Source organism: Dipteris shenzhenensis, chromosome 14 (assembly GCF_047967505.1).
Source record: "Dipteris shenzhenensis isolate YYH24624 ecotype China chromosome 14, Dip_SZ_1.0, whole genome shotgun sequence".
Taxonomy (NCBI): Eukaryota; Viridiplantae; Streptophyta; class Polypodiopsida; order Gleicheniales; family Dipteridaceae; genus Dipteris; species Dipteris shenzhenensis.
The window spans coordinates 43,613,813-43,628,004 of record NC_141609.1 but is presented as its reverse complement, the minus strand read 5'-3'; the positions used below and the strand labels follow the sequence as shown (position 1 = coordinate 43,628,004).

Below are 14,192 nucleotides of genomic sequence, written 5' to 3'. Positions count from 1 at the left end.
AAACCTCTTCCTGCAAATCACCATGCAAGAAGGCATTTTTCACATCCATCTGATGCAAAGACCATCCCTTTGCAGCAGCCATAGCAATTACTGCTCTCACAGTTGCCATCCTTGCAACTGGGCTGAAAGTTTCCTCATAGTCAATTCCATATGTCTGTGCAAAACCTTTGGCAACCAATCTTGCCTTGTACCTGCTAACAGACCCATCAGCATTGTGCTTTACTTTGTAAACCCACTTGCAGCCAATAGCCTTCTTATCATGAGGCAAAGGCATCAAATCCCAAGTGTGGTTTGCATCCAAGGCAGCCATCTCTTCATCCATAGCTGCTTCCCAATTTTTATGCCCTGCTGCATCCTCAAAACATGTGGGCTCTGGCTCCTCTAGAACCTTGACCATATAAGCATAGTGATGTGCTGTATACCCATCATATCTCAGCCTGTCAACTGGATACTTAATACGAGTGGACCTCCGTACAACTGGATCAGTTGCAGGAGTCTTTAAATCATGCCTGCTTTTCCTTGCACCAGGTGTAACAACAGAAGGAATCCCAAGTTCCTCATCAAGGCTCATTTCAGAGCCACTTGACTCTCCATCAACATGAGAGCTACCAGCAGACACATCAAACACTGGAGCATGGTCCACTTTTTCTTTTCCCTTATGTGATACCTGCACAACACTATCAGGACTGCCATGTGACGATTCACTAGATCTCAATCTCCCTGTCCATGCATTAGATCCACTAGTAGAGGACTCTCTGGGTCCACTCAAGGCTTGAGATTGCTGCTCTGCATTTATTGCAGCATTCCCATTTCCTGCATCTGCATCTCCTACCATAACAGTTGGTGCATACCAGCTGCTCATTTCATCAAAAACAACATCTCTGCTCACTTGCATTTTGCGAGTGGAAGGGTTATAACAGCGATACCCTTTCTGGTGCTGAGCATATCCAATAAAGATGCATTTTTCTGCCTTTGGATCCAGCTTGGTTCTCTTCTCATCAGGAACATGAACATAAGCTATGCAACCAAATACCTTCAAGTGAGAAATATCTGGTTTTTGGCCTGTATACATTTCTTCAGGCGTCATGCCATGGACAGCTGCAGTGGGGGTTCTGTTCATAATATAAACAGCAGTTGCTACTGCTTCAGCCCAAAAATAATCAGGCATGTTTTTCTCATTTAGGATCGCCCGTCCTACTTCTGCAATATGCCTGTTCTTCCTTTCTGCAACCCCATTCTGCTGAGGGGTAGACCTGCATGAGTACTTCCTTTGAATTCCCTGTTCTTTCAGATATTCACAAAATTCTTCTGAAAAGTACTCTCCCCCACCATCAGATCTTAGCACTTTAATATGCACACCTTTCTCTTTTTCAACCATGGCCTTAAAAGCCTTGAAATGGCTGAACACTTCACTTTTGTGCTTCATAAAATAAATCCACACCTTCCTAGTGTAGTCATCAATAAACGTCACATAATAATGGCATCCACCAATAGAAGCAGCTTTGGTTGTCCAAACATCTGAATGGATCACTTCCAAAGGTCTTCTGCTCACCTTAGCATTTTTGGGAAATGCATGTCTGGCCTGCTTACCCATTTGGCATGCTTCACATACCTTTTGCATTCCCTCAACTCTGAATTTAGGCAAACCTGCAACAATGTTTTTCGTTTGCATAGATTTCAGCCTTTGTATATTCACATGCCCAATGCGCTTGTGCCATATCTCAATATCTGCAATGACACCTCTCCCATGCGCAAACATAGCAGCTTTCACCTCAGGCATATCAACATCCAAGGTGAACATTCTTCCATTTTTGTTGCCTTTCGCAACCAAGCGGCATTTATTTTTCAAGTCCTCAACAAAGCATCCATCAGGATTAAATCTAACCTGCAGACCTTGCTCAACCATCTGGCCAACTGAAACCAGGTTCTTAGTGATTTTTGGAACATGAAGTACATCTACCAAGTACTTTGTTTTGCCATCCTGCATAGCCAATGGCACTTTACCAACCTGCGTAATTGGGTGCGCAGTATCATCACCTGTTTCAACATAACCTGGCTTATCCAAATTTCTGACATCATGAAACCACTCACCATGACTGGTCATGTGGTTAGAGGCACCTGAATCAACATACCAAACATCATTGCAAGCTGCAGCATCTCCTGACATGGAGTTAATCATATGCTGCATCACAAAAAGGTGCTCATTTCTGTCATCACCATGCCCACTTGATGATGCATAGTTGCTTTGCTGCAACTTTCCACTTTTGATGTCATTCTGCTTTTTATAGCATGTATTCTCCTTGTGTCCAGGCTTTCCACAATAATAGCATTCTATGCTGCTATTTACTTGCTGGTTCCTTTGCCATGAACCACGGCCTCTTTGGCTCCCCCTGCCTCTAGAACTACCACGTCCTCCTCCATAGGACTGGTTTTCTTGTTGTTGCTGTTGGTTCTGATTTCGTGCACGGCCACCAGAACGGCCTCTTCCTCTACCCCTGCCTCTACCTGTATTCGAGTAGAAAGCAGTCTCTTGAGAAGTTGAGGTGGCTGAACCACCATTCCTTCAGCAAGAGAGCAATAAGTTCCTGAAAATCAAGAAATGTTTCACGGACTCCAATGGATGTCCGAAATTGTGCATAATCTTTCCCAAGACCATTCAAGGTCACGGACACTAAGTCCTCATCATCAACAGGTGCTCCAATGGAGGCAAGAGAATCTGCAAGGCCTTTCACCTTCAAGGAATACTCATTTATATTCAGATTTTTCCTTTGCACATTGTGCAACTCCTGCAGCTGCATCTTTCGTGCTTTGGTATTTGTGCTATACAGCTTCACCAATGTATCCCATGCCTCCTTAGGCGTCTCTAGATCCTGTATATGCACAATCATAGAATCTGAAATGCTAACGGACAGCCAATACAGGCATTTTCTGGCTTTTTCATGCCATTCTTTAAAGGCCTTCAATTCAGCAGGAGTGGGAGCAGCACCCAAAACTGGTTCTGCAGTTTCACCACTGATGTAATCCCAAACTCCCTTTCCCATAAAGAAGTTTGTCATCCTGAACTTCCATGCTTGGAAGTTGTGTTCTTGTCAAGCTTCTCACTGACAATGGTAGACAGATTCTCAGACATTTTACAAATCATGAATTGCAACAGCAACCTGTAAACACAGCAAATGCCTCAGAAGGGCAAATAGCAAAACTTCTGCAAAGAGCCTCACAGGGGCAGATCTGCAACACTGACGAAAGTGGTATTTCACCACACAGTCACTTCCTCGTGACGATTTTGCATCAACAGGCAACAGGCATGAATCTGCAACTCCCAATATCTCTGCACATAGGCATACGATGCAATTTCTATGGCACCTTTCCACCGACTAGCCGCGCGGTGGTCGCACAGCAAAAATAGGGCCTTTTTCTGAGTGCCTGCGAAGGACTTCCGCCTTCAAAACGGGCCCCGAAACGGCCTCAAATCAGAAAAACAAAGTCGCCGAGGGGTTCGCCCTCTCCCGCAGCATATACTGCGCTCTCGCCGCACCGCGAAGGGCCTCTCAATCTGAAGCAGTGCACTCCTGCACTTCTGGCTGTGCTACCTGCAGAGATTTGCTCCCAAACTCGAAATAGGAAAGCTACACTGGTCCTCTTACCAGGACACCACAAACTTGGCTAGCTTTCTTGAGCTCCTTACCACGAACAAGGCTCTGATACCATGTAAAGAAAGAGGGAGAGAGATAGGAGACTCAAGTTCAGCTTTCTTCACAACACACAAAAGAGAGAGGACACAAGGTTGTAGGGTGAAGCCTTTCTTCACTTTTGCACACAACAACAATACAATAGAAGAGGGAAATACCCTATATGTCATAAATGATAGTCATCCAGGAGATATGTCGGGGATAGGGCTTGATATCTCAACACCTCTGAGATTGTGTGGGAGCCATGTCTAGTTCTAGACCGGCATGCACAGTTTTCATGACTGTCATTATCATGACTTTGGTTTCATTCGTGTAGTCCCTCACCTTTCCTCATGGGAGGGTGTTAGGAAATGGAGTCAATTTGAGTGACTTTTAGTGTGTTTCTATTGAGTTCTAGAGTAGTACTATACTACTTTATATCCTAGAGTGCCACGTGTCACTGTGGGACTTATCCCATATACATTTGACACTTAGAGTGTGTGTGTGCCTACCCTATAAAGGCATTGTACTTTCTCATGTCAAATTAATCAAGCCTCAATCCTTGGTCATGTAAGTACTTTTCTTTGGTTGTACATTTCTTTATAGCATTCATTCATTTCTTTATGTTTGCCTAGTCATGCTTTTCCACTCTCCTTTCCATTCCATGTCTTGCATCTTCAAAGGCAACCACCTCCATAAGGATATCCTCATTCCTAGACTTGGACAGCCTGCCCCCAAAGTGAACATTAAAAACCAAGGTATCCCTATTTGAGCCTTATCGGAGTCCTATGACCCTGGTAAATGCCATAATCCACAAATGATGATGGTGTGGCTTGTCATCTGTAACCACCCAATCCAAGGGTAAAGCTACATCAATCGGTTCAATTTTCCTCTCGCTCCCTTTGAGGTGACTTACTAACTAAAACTTATGATCATCCAAAAGGTTTTTGAAATCCTTCCAAGTGTGCACAATGGAATTGGGTCCTCTCTGCCATCACGACCATTGCATATATCGTGTAATAGCAAGAGGTGTGCTTTGCTCATCAAGTACGCTATTATTCCACATGACAGGCTGCCTATCAATCTCTTTTAGAGAAGACGGGAGACTCTCCAAAGATTACCCTTGAAGCTGCCCAAGCTTTAAAGATGGCAGCCATAAGAGGAAGGAATGAATCATGAGATGCACACAGGTAAAATTCCATGCACTTCTATCTATCCAATCCTCACCCGCGGAAGGAGAACATGTAACAACAAGAATGGAGAAGATTTGTGAACACAAGAGAACAATAAGTGAACACAAGTGAACTTCAACTGAAATGTTCAACCAAATGAAGTACAAGTACTTGGTAAATATAGTCCAAGTACTAGAGCACACAAAAACTCTAAAATAGACTAAGTCCTAGTGTATCCTACACCATCATATCATTGTATATATCTCTACAAATACCCCCTCAATGATATTGCTGAAATACTCTGGAAGGATCTCAGAAGCACCTGCAATACCTAAAGTACCATGGTTGCACAAATTCATCCACATGTGGATATAGAAACCTATGGGAGTATAAAAGAAAACAATGTCATTTTACAACCCCCCTTGACATTGTTTGAATGTCTCATATCCCCAAGCCATGTTGACTTATGATCAAAAGGTATTGGCTGTAGCAAACACTTCCCAGGCTGATTTATGGCATGCCAGGTTTGGACATGTCCATCACAGGGCATTGTCCTACTCGTACAACAATAATATGACTCAGGGAATGCCAAAATTGCAGCAACCAGCAAATGAAGTGTGTGAGGGGTGTGCACTTGGCAAATTGCATGGCTTGCCATTCTGTAAACAAGGCAAGAAACAAGGCAAGAATTGGGCCAAGGCAACTAGAGTGTTGCGGATAGTGCACAGTGATGTATGTGGCCCCATGACTATTCCCACACATAGAGGAGCAAGGTACTTTGTGACCTTTATAGATGACTTCTTCAGGTTCACATGGCTTTCTCTCATGAAGAAAAAATATGAGGTGTTCTATTGGTTTCAGGAGTTCAAAGCTATGGCTGAGAACCAAACCAATTCTAGAATTGGAACACTCAACTAAGATAGAGGGGGAGAGTACATGTCACATGCATTCCAGGGATTTTTGAAGCAGCATGGGATTAAACATCACTTGACATGCCCTTACACACCACAGCAAAATCTACTCCCTGAGAGGAAGAATCGTACTCTCATGGAGATGACAAGATGCATGCTGAAATCCAAGAGAGTCTCTAAGGCTTTTTGGGGAGAAGCAGTTGTGACAGCCACTTACATTTAGAAGAGAGGCTCTACCAAAGCGTTGGTTAATGTGACTCCATTTGAGGCTTTGTATGGCTTTAAGCCAATGGTTAGTCATTTCAAAGTTTTTGGCTCAATGGCATATGCTTTGGTTCCAGATGCACATCGGACAAAGCTTGATGACAAAAGTGTCAAATGCATTTTCGTGGGGCATAGCACTAAAAGCAAGGGATTTAGGCTTTATAATCCCGCTACCAGGAAGGTAATAATTAGCAGAGATGTTCTCTTTGCTGAGAATGAGTGTGTGCAGCCCGCTGGTGCAGACTTGCCACCATACAATGACATCTCTTCGGACATCATCCAATTTGAGGATGATAAGATGGAGTCTCTTGATGCTTCCCCTTCTAGTTCTCATAGTTCAGATGGCTCACCACATGTTGAGGATGGCTCTCCCTCAAATGTTTCAGATTTGCAGCCAATTAATGAGAATAGACAGCCTCATGTTTAGAGGCATTATCAACGTCGTGAGGCCACTACAGATGTTGATGCAGCCCCGAGTGGTACAACAAAGAAATCTATTCCACATTGGGCAAGGTTGACCATTCAAGATACTAAGGATCAGCCGGAAAACCAAGGCCAACACTAAGAAAAATTTAAAAAAAGGTCAATTTTACTTTGATGACCTCAATGATGGAAGCTGAAAATGAGCGAGCTTCAAGGATGCTCAGCATAATCCGGCATTGCAGAAAGCTATGGAAGCTGAGATTAAATCCATTGAGAAGAATGCCACATGGGACTTGGTTGATGCGCCCATTGGAAAAAATGTGGTTGGCACGAAATGGATTTACAAGGTGAAATACCATTCAGATGGCACAGTTGAGAAATACAAAGCCCGTTCGGTTGCCAAGGGGTATGCATAAGAGGAGGGGATAGTATGAGGAGACTTTTGCTCCAGTGGCCAAGATGACCACCATTCGTTCAGTCATCTCTCTTGCTACATTTTATGGTTGGTCAGTGTACCAGATGGATGTCAAGACCCCTTTCCTCAATGGAGATCTTAAGAGGAGGTCTATGTAAATCAGCCCCAAGGTTTTGAGGTGAAGGGACAAGAGCACAAGGTATGTAAGCTCAGGAAGGTTCTATATGGGCTGAAGCAAGCACCTCGTGCATGGTATCAGAAGATACATCAGTTTTTGCTGTCCAGGGCTTCATAAACACTCATAGAGAGCCAAATCTATATGTTCTGCAGCAAAAATCAGAATTGGTCATGTTGGTACTATATGTGGATGACATCATACTCACTCGCAGTGATTTGCAGCAAATTACAGCAGTGCAGTCCGCTTTATGTCACAACTTTGACATGACGGATTTGGGCCTATTGCATTATTGTCTTGGCATTGAGTTTTGGCAGACCCATGATGGGATTTCTACGTCACAGACAAAGTATTCAAAGGGGTTGTTGCAGAAATTTAAAATGGAGAGCTGTAAGCATGTGGCTACTCCATTGGAAAAGGGACTCAAGCTGAGTAAGCATGATACTACTGTAAAGTTTGATGGCACTTTGTACAGGCAGTTGGTTGGCAGTTTGATATATCTATCCTCCATACGGCCTAATATTGCCTATGCCACAAGGCTTTTGAGCCAGTTCATGCATTTTCCCACGATCACACATTGGAATGCAGCAAAGAGGGTTCTCATATATGTCCATGGCACTCTCTCTCTTGGCTTGCATTATGCTTCAGATTGTGATCTAGAGCTGAGTGGTTTCACCGACTCAGATTGGTTAGGGGACATTGACGACAGACGGTCCACTTCTGGCTATTGCTTCTCATTGGGTTCAGCCTGTATCTCATGGCTCAATAAGAAGCAAGAGCGAGTCTCTCTTTCCTCCAGTGAAGCAGAGCATAAAGCTTCAAGTTCAGCTGCTACGGAGTTAATGTGGTTAAGGTAGCTTTTGCATGACTTGCATCATGCACAGGATGGCGAAGCAAACTCTATCTGTTGTGACAGCCAGAGTTGCATTGCCATAGCCAACAATCCTGTCTTTCATGCTCGCATGAAACACATTGAAAATCATTATCATTATGTATGGGATTGTATTTCTAATGGCTTCATTGATCTCATCTATTGTCCATCTGAGGACAATGTAGTGGATATCTTCACCAAAGCCCTGTCAACAGATCTTTTCTTATGACATCGACATGGCTTGGGGATCTTACTCCATCTTTTTTTACAGCCTTTTGGGATATGATAGGTGATCATATTACTTCAGCCGTGAAGGGCATTTGGGACTTGGATGAGATGATTGAATTACTGACTGAGGGACTCATACACCTTATCCCGAAAGGTGGCAACAAGAATTTTGTATCCCATTGGAGACCCATCACTCTTTTGGGCACTCTATACAAAATCCTTGCCAAGGCGATCAACATCCGATTGCAGCCCCTTCTTCCAAACTCAAGGATACATCTAGTCTCATAGTTTCTCATGCCATCTCATGGTGGTCAAGGATTAATCTATGGCTAGGTTCTCATGCTAGCAAGGGTTCCCTTGGGTGTAAGGTAAACAAAAAGGGATACAAAAAAGACCTTCCAATGGTTATCTCCCCTGCATGTACATGCACACAATGTCTGCAGGAGGTACCATGGAGCAAAACATACACATGGCCTACATCATAAGGTGACCAGAGGTGTTCACAAAACACAATAGTTTATTTCATTCATTTTGGAGGACTATCCAGGCTGAGTACCTTGACATAAAAAGAGAGATCTGGAGCATACATAGAGATGATTTAAAATGCATAATCTTCATGGGATGCCTCATCTTGTGGAGGCAAAATATCCATGTCAAGGCAAGGTCTTACCACATGGGCAGTGTCTAGTGTCTTATAAGATGGTACTATGATATAACAAGTGGATCTGAAAGTCATATCCTTCAAGAGAACAATTATCTTGTCATCTCCATAGTTGTGTAGAGAAGCATATCTTAGGTATCTGACCTTCATCTTTTTCTTGTACTTGGAGTCAAATAAAAGTGCCATGAGAGGGTAGATCTCTGTAGTTGCTTCCTTTTTAGCAACCATTGTTTTGGCAATCTTCAACAAGGAAGTCAGGTTGGCATTTTCATCTTTTGTAGCATAACAAGACATTGCTTTATGTTTTGGCTTTTCACATATTTTGCATAAGCAAGCCATGAGAGGGTCTAACCCAAGTATTGGGTAGTGTCTTCTCTCTTACAGGGCTTAGAATAACAACTGAAATGCTTCAAAATATAAGCATTTAATGTAGCAAAGTCTTGTGACCAAATTTCAAACAATGATGCTTTCACTTACATGCTTCATAGAAGTGGCTAAAATGAATACTTTCCAATCAAAACCAGGTCTAGCAATTCAAAACAAAACTGAAGCCACACTTGTACTGAAGTTATTGAAAGCTTCAAAAAACCAGAAATGCTAGAGTAGCATTTTATGTAGCATCATCTTCAAAAACTTGTCCAAAACTGTCAAAACTGAAAAGCTGAACTTGGAGGGCTTGTAGCTCACTCTTCAAAGCAAGGAAAAGAGGGCTTTCTGAAGCAAAAGAAAGCTCATATACCAGAGAGGGTCCAGCACAGAGGTTGGACGAAATGGTGCGCACTTTTGCCCGGCAGAGTTGCTACAGGCTGAAACTGAGTTTTGACGATTTCTCCCTCGTTAGTGAACCAAATGACCTGAAAAATGGCTCAAAATCTTCGTCTTGAGGTCGTTCATCTACTCCTAAGAGGGCTCAGGCAATGGCGGAGCAGGCAAGGAGTATTGAGCAACAGAAGAAATTCGCTGTTTGGAGAATGGCAGCCACCACAGACGTTTTTTCTTCAATTGCTTGCAGGTGGAAGTTTGCCCATACTAGAGGAGTTTCTAGCTCAGAGGGTTTGGGCAATGGTCGTTTGTAGGCGGAGAACCAAGCTCTCTAAGATTTTGGGAAGAAGGAGGAAGATGGGGAAGAAGAAGATGATGATGTGGCAGAAATGGGCTCAAGGGGGATCAAAGGGCTCTGATACCATGTTGGAAAGCTGAAAGGAAAGCAAAGAGTGGACACAAACTCAGAATACTTGCATTACTTGGTTGTAGAATGAAGAAGAGTGAGGTCCTTAAGTAGGCACCTCATACATGCTCACTGACATCACTGATGACCTCAGAGCTCCACAATCATCTCCTCAATCTGCTCCTAGATTCTCTCAATCATCCTATGTGGCTCTTCCACCACCTAACTGTGCTTGTGGGCACCTAACTGTGCCTCTAGCACTCACACATAGAAACATAAGGTGTGCCTGAGGCATACACCTTGAGATATCCCAACATCCTGTGCTACAGCCCCCTCCCCCTCTCCTATGCCACAGCCCTCTCCCCCTCTCCTGCGCTACAGCCCCCTCCCCCTCTCCTGCGCTACAGCCCTCTCCCCCTCTCCTGCGCAACAGTCCCCTCCCCCTCTCCTGCGCAACAGCCCCCTCCCCCTCTCCTGCGCAACAGGCCCCCCCCCCTCTCCCCCTTTACCCACCACCCTTCCCCTCTCCCCCTCTCCTGCGCAACAGTCCCCTCCCCCTCTCCTGCGCAACAGGCTTTCCCCCCCTCTTCCCCTTTACCCACCACCTTTCCCCTCTCCCCCTCTCCTGCGCAACAGTCCCCTCCCCCTCTCTTGCGCAACAGCCCCTCCCCGCTCTCCCTTTACCCACCACCCTGCCCCTCCCCCTCTCTCCTGCGCAGCCCCCTCTATCTGCCTACGTCCCCCTCTCTGGCGCAACTCTCCCCCCTTCTCCTCCCTACACCCTTTGCATCACCTCCCCTCCTAGCTCAAGCCCCCCCTCCTCCCCCCTAGTCTACATCCGTCCTTTTACTCTCCCTCTGCACCGACACCCCTTCCTCACTCTTTTCCTCTCCATTGAAGCATGGGCCTGCACTGGTGGCTCTGCTAAAGTATTCTCTCGTAGCAGATTCCGGGCTTAACCTCGACATCAACACCTCCTCCTCCCTCCTTGCCTCTCCAGACCTTGACATCGACACCCCCTCCGTACTCTTTTCCTCTCCATACGACGCCATCGTTCATGCCTACCCGTGCCTCTCGCCACAAGTACAAACCCAGATTACCCCGCGATACTTTACTCGTTGACTTCCATCGGGCTCGAGCAGGCCATACGACAGGATCGGGACCATCTTCCATGGCATCACTTGGCAAACGCACCACTGATGACCTGGGTGCCGGGTCTACACCACAGAGCACTTCGAAACGACCTCGAGCAGCTGCAGATTCACCTCCCTCCGACAGGATCACTATCATATCGGATGAGGAGCTATCCCCCTTTTCGAGTTCCTCTGATTCAGATCATGGAGGCTCTGACTATATGCCCCCCACAGGTACAATCAAAACACCATCCAAGGCATCCAGTGGGCACAGTGGTCACAATAACGGTGGCGGTGATTTGGCCCCACAAAGTACGGCTTGTGATCTTCCACCCCCAGCTTCATCCTCCTCGATCATTCGGGTGGTTTTCAAACCTTTCCTCGATCCCACACTCAAGCTGTCTCGCATCTTGTCACCTGATGAGATAGCCCGCATGTCTCTCGTGGAGTTTGATGATGTCACACTTCCCCAGGTGGACGTCCAAATGTGTACTGCGTTCATTCAGTCTTATGACTTTGCAACAGACACATTCGGATTCTTGAATTCCCGTCACATGTTCACTCCTAGTCTCGTATCCACATATCTCCGTCTTCCCACACTTCCCTTTTTGCCACCTCACACCGGCTCACCCACATTCCTGTCCTTCTTGTCTACCTGTAAAACTCATCGCAGAGGACATGAGTGCAAGAAAGTTCTCGAGGGAAACAGCCGAGAGGCGCTTCTAGCGAGGTATTTGTTCACACACTTCTACTCTGCCCCAGGCCACTTCTTCATCACCAAGGCGATCCATTCTGCCTTAGACTCCATTCTCTCGGTCACTCCCTATGATTTCGCCTCACTCTTCTACTCTGCCTTTCGTAACACAGTTCGCAAGCGTTGGGGCACATATACCTGTACTTGTGGGCCCCACCTCACCTTCTTACTTCATCAGTGGAAGGCCAACCCTCCTCCCATTGTCACAGGTCGCCTCCCTTCATCATCTCTCTCCCCTCCTGTCACCCCCTCTTCCACATCGTTCACTGTCACTTCCAGTGTTCCTTCCCTCGGGACTGCCTCTTCTCCTCTTTCGCTCAGGAGGACACCTCGGCGAGCGCCACCTCATGAAGTCTGCACCGGAGCTTCTTCAGTATATTCTGTTACCGGTGCCATAGGGTTACCATCAGTGACATGTCTTGTATCTCCATCAGTCGTGCCCGTGCCAGGACTTGCCTCTGTTGAGATATCAAGCTCTATCCCCGACATATCTCCTGGATGACTATCATTTATGTCACCGCCTATGTTAGTTGTACTTGTGGTGTAGTTAGACTACCACGTATGTTTTGGTTTGGGTTCACATATGAACCACGTATTCTAGGGTTTGACATATAGGGTATTTCCCTCTTCTATTGTAGCTGGTTGTGTGCAAAAAGTGAAGAAAGGCTTCACCCTCCAACCTTGTGTCCTCTCTCTTTTGTGTGTTGTGAAGAAAGCTGAACTTGAGTCTCCTATCTCTCTCCCTTATTCTTTACATGGTATCAGAGCCTTGTTCGTGGTAAGGAGCTCAAGAAAGCAAGCCAAGTGTGGTGTCTTGGTAAGAGGACCAGTGTTGCTTTCCTATTTCGAGTTTGGGAGCAAATCTCTGCAGGTAGTACAGCCAGAAGTGCAGGAGTGCACTGCTTCAGATTGAGAGGCCCTTCGCGGTGTGGCGAGAGTGCAGTATATGCTGCGGGTAAGGGCAAAGCCCTTGGTGACTTTATTTTTTTGATTTGAGGCCGTTTCGGGGCCCGTTTTGAAGGCGGAAGTCCTTCGCAGGCACTCTGAAAAAGGCCCTGTTTTTGCTGTGCGACCACTGCGCGCGGCCAGTCGGTGGAAAGGTGCCACAGAAATTGCATCCTATGCCTGTGTGCAGAGATATTGGGAGTTGCAGATTCATGCCTGTTGCCTGTTTATGCAAAATCGTCACTAGGAAGTGACTGTGTGGTGAAATACCACTTTCGTCAGTGTTGCAGATCTGCCCCTGTGAGGCTTTTTGCAGAAGTTTTGCTATTTGCCCTTGTGAGGCATTTGCTGTGTTTACAGGTTGCTGTTGCAATTCGTGATTTGTAAAATGTCTGAGAATCTGTCTACCATTGTCAGTGAGAAGCTTGACAAGAACAACTTCCAAGCATGGAAGTTTAGGATGACAAACTTCCTCATGGGAAAGGGAGTTTGGGATTACATCAGTGGTGAAACTACAGAACCAGTTTTGGGTGCTACTCCCACTCTTGCTGAATTGAAGGCCTATAAAGAATGGCATGAAAAAGGCAGAAAATGCTTGTATTGGCTGTCTGTTAGCATTTCAGATTCTATGATTGTGCATATACAGGATGTGGAGACGCCTAAGGAGGCATGGGATACATTGGTGAAGCTGTATAGCACAAATACCAAGGCACGAAAGATGCAGCTAAAGCAAGAGTTGCACAATGTGCAAAGGAAAAATCTGAATATAAATGAGTATTCCTTGAAGGTGAAAGGCCTTGCAGATTCTCTTGCCTCCATTGGAGCACCTGTTGATGATGAGGACTTAGTGTCCGTGACCTTGAATGGTCTTGGGAAAGATTATGCACAGTTTCGGACATCCATTGGAGTCCGTGAAACATTTCCTGATTTTCAGGAACTTATTGCTCTCTTGCTGAGTGAAGAGCAAAGGAATGGTGGTTCAGCCACCTCAACTTCTCAAGAGACTGCTTTCTACTCGAATACAGGTAGAGGCAGGGGTAGAGGAAGAGGCCGTTTTGGTGGCCGTGCAGGAAATCAGAACCAACAGCAACAACAGGAAAACCAGTCCTATGGAGGAGGACGTGGTAGTTCTAGAGGCAGGGGGAGCCAAAGAGGCCGTGGTTCATGGCAAAGGAACCAGCAAGTAAATAGCAGCACAGAATGCTATTATTGTGGAAAGCCTGGACACAAGGAGAATACATGCTATAAAAAACAGAATGACATCAAAAGTGGGAAGTTGCAGCAAAGCAACTATGCATCATCAAGTGGGCATGGTGACGACAGAAATGAGCACCTTTTTGTGATGCAGCATATGGTTAACTCCATGTCAGGAGATGCTGCAGCTTGCAATGATGTTTGGTATGT

The 14,192-nt window shown here is 45.5% G+C and overlaps 1 protein-coding gene across 1 annotated transcript in view; it reads right to left on the bottom strand.

The window, feature by feature from the left end:
• Window positions 1-14,192, bottom strand: part of LOC147894679 (callose synthase 9-like) — a 433,662-nt gene that overhangs the window by 393,057 nt on the left and 26,413 nt on the right. The window lies entirely within an intron of this gene.